This window comes from Poecilia mexicana, unplaced genomic scaffold (assembly GCF_051168715.1).
Source record: "Poecilia mexicana isolate PSO_F unplaced genomic scaffold, ASM5116871v1 scaffold_1, whole genome shotgun sequence".
Classification (NCBI taxonomy): domain Eukaryota; kingdom Metazoa; phylum Chordata; class Actinopteri; order Cyprinodontiformes; family Poeciliidae; genus Poecilia; species Poecilia mexicana.
In genome coordinates this window covers 25,045,639-25,052,104 of record NW_028263370.1, presented here as the reverse complement: position 1 = coordinate 25,052,104, position 6,466 = coordinate 25,045,639, and the positions used below count along the sequence as shown (strand labels likewise).

The window sequence follows — 6,466 nt, the reverse complement described above, 5'->3', positions numbered from 1 at the left end:
AGCTACCAATGATGGCAGATAAACGGTTTCTTGTAATGATAAGTTGTTTCTCCACCATTAGCACATTTAGCAGTGAGTGAATGAGGATGATTGACAGCACTAAGACCCTCCTACTGGTTCTGATTGGTTGTTCTGGTCAGAACGGTTCATTACTGTCAGAGTTGACACCTATTAAACACAGCAAATAACACAGGAAAGACAAGAGAAAGTTAGATTCTTAATACTCGCGAGGAGAACAGACAGAGATGTGCTTTCAGTTACAAATCTCCTGCTGCTCTGAAGCACATTTGCCTGCCCCTCTCTTTTTATTGTCTTTAGGATCCCTAATCACAGAGAGCGGTGTAACTCTAAAGGGAGGGGAAAAGACACTTCATCACACAGTCACAGCACCAAGATTATAGCTAACTAACAACACAATCTATCTCGCACTAGCTTATCCAGTTCCTGACCCAGGATCAAACAGGACAAGTTGTACATCTTCACGGCGATGGTTTTATAGCTATCTAAGAGGTCAAAGCAGGCCGTTCTGAGAAGAGCTGCTGTCACTGCTCTTCTTCAGAGAGGCCCTCTGAGAAAGCAAGCCAGAGTGATTAACAATACAGAAACATTCCTTAAAACATATGACTAAACTAAATAAGTAAGAATACATAAACTAAGAACATAATAAAGATATAACAAATAGTTGATAATAATATTATTTACCTAACAATTACTTTAACCAGTAATAGTAATTCAGGAAGGAGATGGAGGAGATTGATTGTTTCCACAGATTATCTGTCTCATAACAAACTGCTACAACATGGTGACAGCTTTAACTAATATGGAGAAAACATATTTTTTATTAAAGTTATACTGCAGCTTGAATAAAATGCAACATTTTGAGAAGTCTGGATTGCTTTATGTATATTTTGCACGTTGCTTTTGACTGTTGCTCATGGGGAGACATTTCAGTATCTAAAACTAATAGAAAAAAATAAACAACCTACCTGCATACTGGATGTGGACTGTTGGATGTTAGATTCATGAGCAGTAAATTTGTGCTGATTATCAGTATTGAACATAGGCGTAGGAAGCGAGGGGGGCGGGGGGGAAATGTCCCCCCACCATTATTGGAGAGAGTCACATTCGTGCCCCCCAATAATTTCACCGCTGTTGCGAAGAATTTTAAAATCTTCCACTCGCGTGCTTTTATTTTGAAGGCGCACAACAGCGCATTCAGCAGAGCGCTTCCTGCCCCTCCCCCCTCTGAACAGCTCAGAGTAAAGGCAGCAGCAGAGAAACTCCGTTAGAAGGAGGTAAACTGTCTGTCAGGACTGTTGCCATGAATGTCGCTCGTTTATAACATCTTGTTGTCAGTTTACTTTCATATATAGAACTAAATCTTTTAATTAAGCTGTTTTAATTCTGGAATAGTCACATGTCCAAAATTTTACTGCTGACTTTGTTTAAAAGTTAGCTAGTCTAGTCACCGCAGTGAAGTGAGTTTCAAGTTGGATATTCGCGCTCCGGGGAGTAACCGGCGTTTAGCTCAAGGTTGATCCGATTTATGAACGCTACTGTCGGCCAGCGGTTCTCCACCGCTCCCGGCCGCAGGTTCACTTAGGGACTGTCAACAAATTACATGAGACACAATATCATCTATTCAATTTTAAGGTCATATACACTATTTTCAATAATTTTAATATTAAATAATGTTTTCTTCCATAGCTTCCAGGTCATGTGACCTATTGACTCAAAATCACTTTGAAATTGTTCTACTAATCATTAGAGAGTCACTCTCATTTTTTTCCCCATTTTAGATCTTTATCCATTTTTTACATCATTTAAATTTACAAATTAAAAAATATGATTGGTGTTTAATATCTTAAATTTCATGTGATCCACTGACAAGGAATAAAAAGGGCTAAATGGAATAAAAATGAGTTTGCACCACCTATCCAGTCTAGTAGAATAATTTCACATTGATTTTGAGTTAATAAGACCCAATTAACTTATGGGTCTTATGACCCATAAGCTGTTGAAGAAAAATCAATCAATCAATCAATCAATCATCTTCCCCTTGTCTGCAGTCGGGTTGCGGGTCAGCAGAGGCCCAGACTTCCCTCCCCAGCCACTTGTTCCAGCTCCTCCAGGGGAATCCCAGGACGTTCCCAGGCCAGCAGAGAAACATCGTCCCTCCAGCGTGTCCTGGGTCTCCCCGGGGCCTCCTCCTGGTGGGACGCGCCCAGAAGACCTCACTAGGGAGACGTCAAGGAAGCATCCTAATCTGATGCCTGACCCACCTCAGCTGGCTCCTCTCGAAGTGAAAAATCAGCAGCTCTACTCTCAGTCCCTCCTGGATGACTGAGCTTCTCATCCTATCACTAAGGGAGGCCCAGACACCTTATGGAAAAAACTAATTTTGGCCGTTAGTTTCAGTCAAGACCCTTCAGCCTATGCCATAGATGAAGGTAGAGACAGATCCACTGGCAAATCGAGACCTTTGCTTTTCGATCCAGCTCTCTTCACCACGACAGACTGGTACAGCGCCCACTTTACTGCACCAATCCTTCTATTGATCTCCTGTCCATTTTGCCTCATTCTTGATGTTATGGATTCTGTATTTTCCTCCATCTCTTTTACCCTCTTAACACGCTGCAGCATACATAACCATGTTTATATGTGACTGCTGACATGTAAACAGACTGAAACTGATTAGAGTACCGTTTAGGGAGGGTCCAGATTGCAGAGATGAATAAAAAGCTAAACTTGCTACAATCTTTGCCTCACTTGGCCCAACGCTGGACGGTGAATGTAACATCAGAAGCATGAAGTTCCATTTGGATAAGTATGGCTTGTGGAATTGGATCATCTTTTAGCATTAAAGTTTGTTTTTATATATAACCAAATCTCATTATTTCTCAAGGTCATTTACAATGAGTGGTTCTGGTCGGGTCCTGAAACTGGTTAACGTACATGGGTGGTGAACAGAGACAGAAATGAATGAACTCCAACAGTGAACAAGATCCTAAGATGCTTAAACTCCTCCACTTGGGTCAGGACAATCTTCCCTGACCCAAATAAGGCGCTCTACCCTTTTCCAGCTCAAGACCATGGCCTTGGATCTGGAGGTACTGATCCTCCTCATCTGCATCCTGCTCCAGTAAAGCTGTAGATCACGACCTGATGAAGCCAGTAGGGCCACATCATCTGCCAAAAGCAGAGGTGTGATCCCAAGGCCACCAAAATGGATCCCTTCAGAACCCCGGTTGGGCCGAACGTGGCCTCGGACAGAAAACACCCAAATCCAAAAATCTAATCAAATTTTATCTATATATCACATTTCAACAACAAGACATTTCCAAGAGCTTTACACCATAAAAACAAAAAATACAAAGTCATAGAAACACAGCCAACAACTGAAACATGACATTATCTCACTACATATCAGATTGTTTATAAATGTTCCATTAATTAGCGCATGGCTCTCATCTCGGGTCATGATGAGATGAGACTATTTCTAGTCAGAACCTCTCAACCTCACACACCAGCTCAGGCTCCCACCAGAGAGGTGATGCCCATGAAAAGTCTACCACCCAGGGTCAGATGGCCAAGGGCCCCTCCCTCGGCCTTCTAACATCCCACATTGCACCCAGCCCTTTTGGCCCACATGTGGTGAGCCCATGGGAAGGTGAATCCACTGTGGGCTGAGCCTGGCCAGACTCCATGTGTTTTGGCACCAGATGCTGCCACGGAGCACCAACTCCAGGCCCGGCTCCAGGGTGGAGCCCTGGTGACCTGCGTCCAGGTGAGGGGACACTGTATCCATTAACTGTGCTCTTCATAAAGGGTCTTTGGGCTGCTCTTTGTCATGACCTACGACCTCTAGCATTGGGTGACCCTATAAGGGGTATGAAGCCCCTGACAGCATAACTCCTAGAGTCACTTCAACACTCAAACCCTTTCATCACGATGAGGTGGCAGCCTATGGAGGTGAAGAGAAAATAGGAAATATATTTTTTAAATACAAAATTGCCTAAAAAATAATAAAATGGGTCAAAATGAATTAAAAATGAGCGTACCTCACTGCTCCAGTCTACTAAAACAAATTTACACTGATTTAGAGTAATTGGGTCAGTTTAGTGAGAACTCCTGCTCGGGTTCTCACTAAAACCAGGAACATAGATCACATAACACCAGTATAAAGTCCCTACACTGACTCCCAGTAGCTCAGAGACTAGAATAGAAAAATACTGTTGTTAGTTTATAAATCACTGAAAGGTTTAGTACCACAATACATTAAAGATCTGCTGTTGTATCAACCTTCCAGACCCCTCAGGTCTTCTGGTTCTGGTTCTGCTCTGCATCCAGAACCAGAACCAAATGAGGAGAAGCAGCATTCAGCTTCCATGCACCACAAATTTAGAACAAACTTCCAGAAAACTGTAAAACAGCTGAAACACTGAGAGCCTTTAAATCTCGACTAAAAACCCACCAGTTTAGAGCTGTATTTGAAACGTAATCAATTACGAATTTAATGACAATAGGTCACATGACCTGGAAGCTATGGAAGAAAACATTATATTATTTAATATTAAAATTATTGAAAATATTGTATATGACTTTAAAATTGAATAGATGATATTGTGTCTCATGTAATTTGTTGACGGTCCCTAAGTGAACCTGCGGCCGGGAGCGGCGGAGAACCGCTGGCCGACAGTAACGTTCATAAATCGGATCAACCTTGAGCTAATCGCCGGTTACTCCCCGGAGCTCGAATATCGAATATCCAACTTGAAACTCACTTCACTGCGGTGACCAACCACAATGATTTATTTAATCAGAATGAGACCGAAACAGCAGCGAAATGAGCCGTTTTATTATTTAAAGTGAGCAACACCTGATCATACGCGACCACTTAACATATATTTATATATTATTATATATTATTATATTATATTATATTATATTATTTAGATATTTAGGAGAACAGCAGTGCTAGAATGATGTTGAAGAAAGGTGAAGAAGTTCTGGTGAGGTCTTCATTTAGTTTATTGAAATATTTATTAACTGTTTTTAATTTTTAAATAAGCTAAACTATTTTATTATGAGAGGAGCAGGTGGAGTTTCAGGGTGTGAAGATATAAAAAAAATATATTAATTATATTAATTACAGGAGACAATAAGAAAAGTGCTTGAGGAGAGGTTTAAAAATAAATTAGTGAACATTTTTACTACACAGTAAATAGAGTTGAGATGTATAAAAATGTAAAAATTAAGTTGTTTAAATTCTCATTCTGTATGATAAAAACAAACTTTTTATATTTAGTTCCCATTCTGACACTGTACATCACTGTAGTGTCTGTTGTAAATCCATCCAGGAACATCAGGCTGCAGAGACAGAAACACATATCTGTAGATATTTTAGTTAAATGTTTGCGGCTGAAAATGACAGGAGAAAAAAACATTTAGTCTTTTTGCCTCAGTGTTTTTATGGCTCTTTGGTAAGTTACTGGCTGGAAAGTGAGACTGAGTTAACAGAGAGGAGCTAAAGTGTCAGATGTGAAAAGTATCATTTTTATTTGTTTTGTGGATCAAACTGTTGCACTGATGTAGGGAGACGTTCAAGAAGAACAAAACTTGTTTTTTAGATTTATTTTTGTTGGTCAAACTGCTGTATTGAGTTTAAAACTGCTGAGTCTAATTTTATGAGCTGTTTTCTACTTTGGTTTTAGGAAGAGGTAGAACCTGTTCAATCACAAGTCAATTTATATCAATGTCTTTTGACCAATAAAATATATCAGAATCTGTTAGCCTGTCTGAGCTACCAGAGTATTTAGCTTGCTAGTTGTGAGGCAAATGCTAAAGTGAGTGTTCATCCTGGAATGACGGTCATTATACTGCATAACTTTAATCTGATTATTGGATTGTAAATAGTAACATGTTAGAATACTAGGGTCAGATTAGAGTAACGCGTTACTGACGTGTTGATGGCTATTTACTGATCTGTCAGGTTTCCGATATGCGGCCCCCCAGTGAGACTCGGTACTGGACCACAGAAAGGACGGCAGACGAAGCCGTTAAAAAATGTGACACTTTTTATGGGTCAAATAGACCCAATAAATTGTAACAGCAGCTGCGGGGGGCCAAACAAAGTTTTGTCAGGGGGCCCAAGATTCCTGGCGGCGCCCCTGTTTACAGCTAATAATTTTGCTTAGTAAAGCACATAAAATAAAAACTCAAATATAAAGGAATTAACATCAATATGGAATAAATAAAACATATTAAAACAAAAGTATGTCCAGACAGAAAATGGTGAAGAAGCTCATCAGTGGATCTGATATTGGAACTGAAGTCATATTTGATGAGTTTTTTAAAATCGAGCTTTCCATGTTTAATGGTTTCTGTTCCCCAAGATCTGCTGAACTAAATTCATTTTCTATTTGTTTTCTTCTGATTGGCCAAACAAAGATTTAAACTTGAACTT

General features: G+C 40.0%; 1 long non-coding RNA gene across 1 annotated transcript; it reads left to right on the top strand.

The window, feature by feature from the left end:
- Positions 1-1,253: 1,253 nt before the first annotated feature.
- LOC148161251 (uncharacterized) lies at positions 1,254-3,293 on the top strand. Its single transcript, XR_015763917.1, has 2 exons — positions 1,254-1,295; positions 2,070-3,293. It is a non-coding gene; the product is annotated as an uncharacterized LOC148161251 (long non-coding RNA).
- The last annotated feature ends 3,173 nt before the right edge of the window (positions 3,294-6,466 follow it).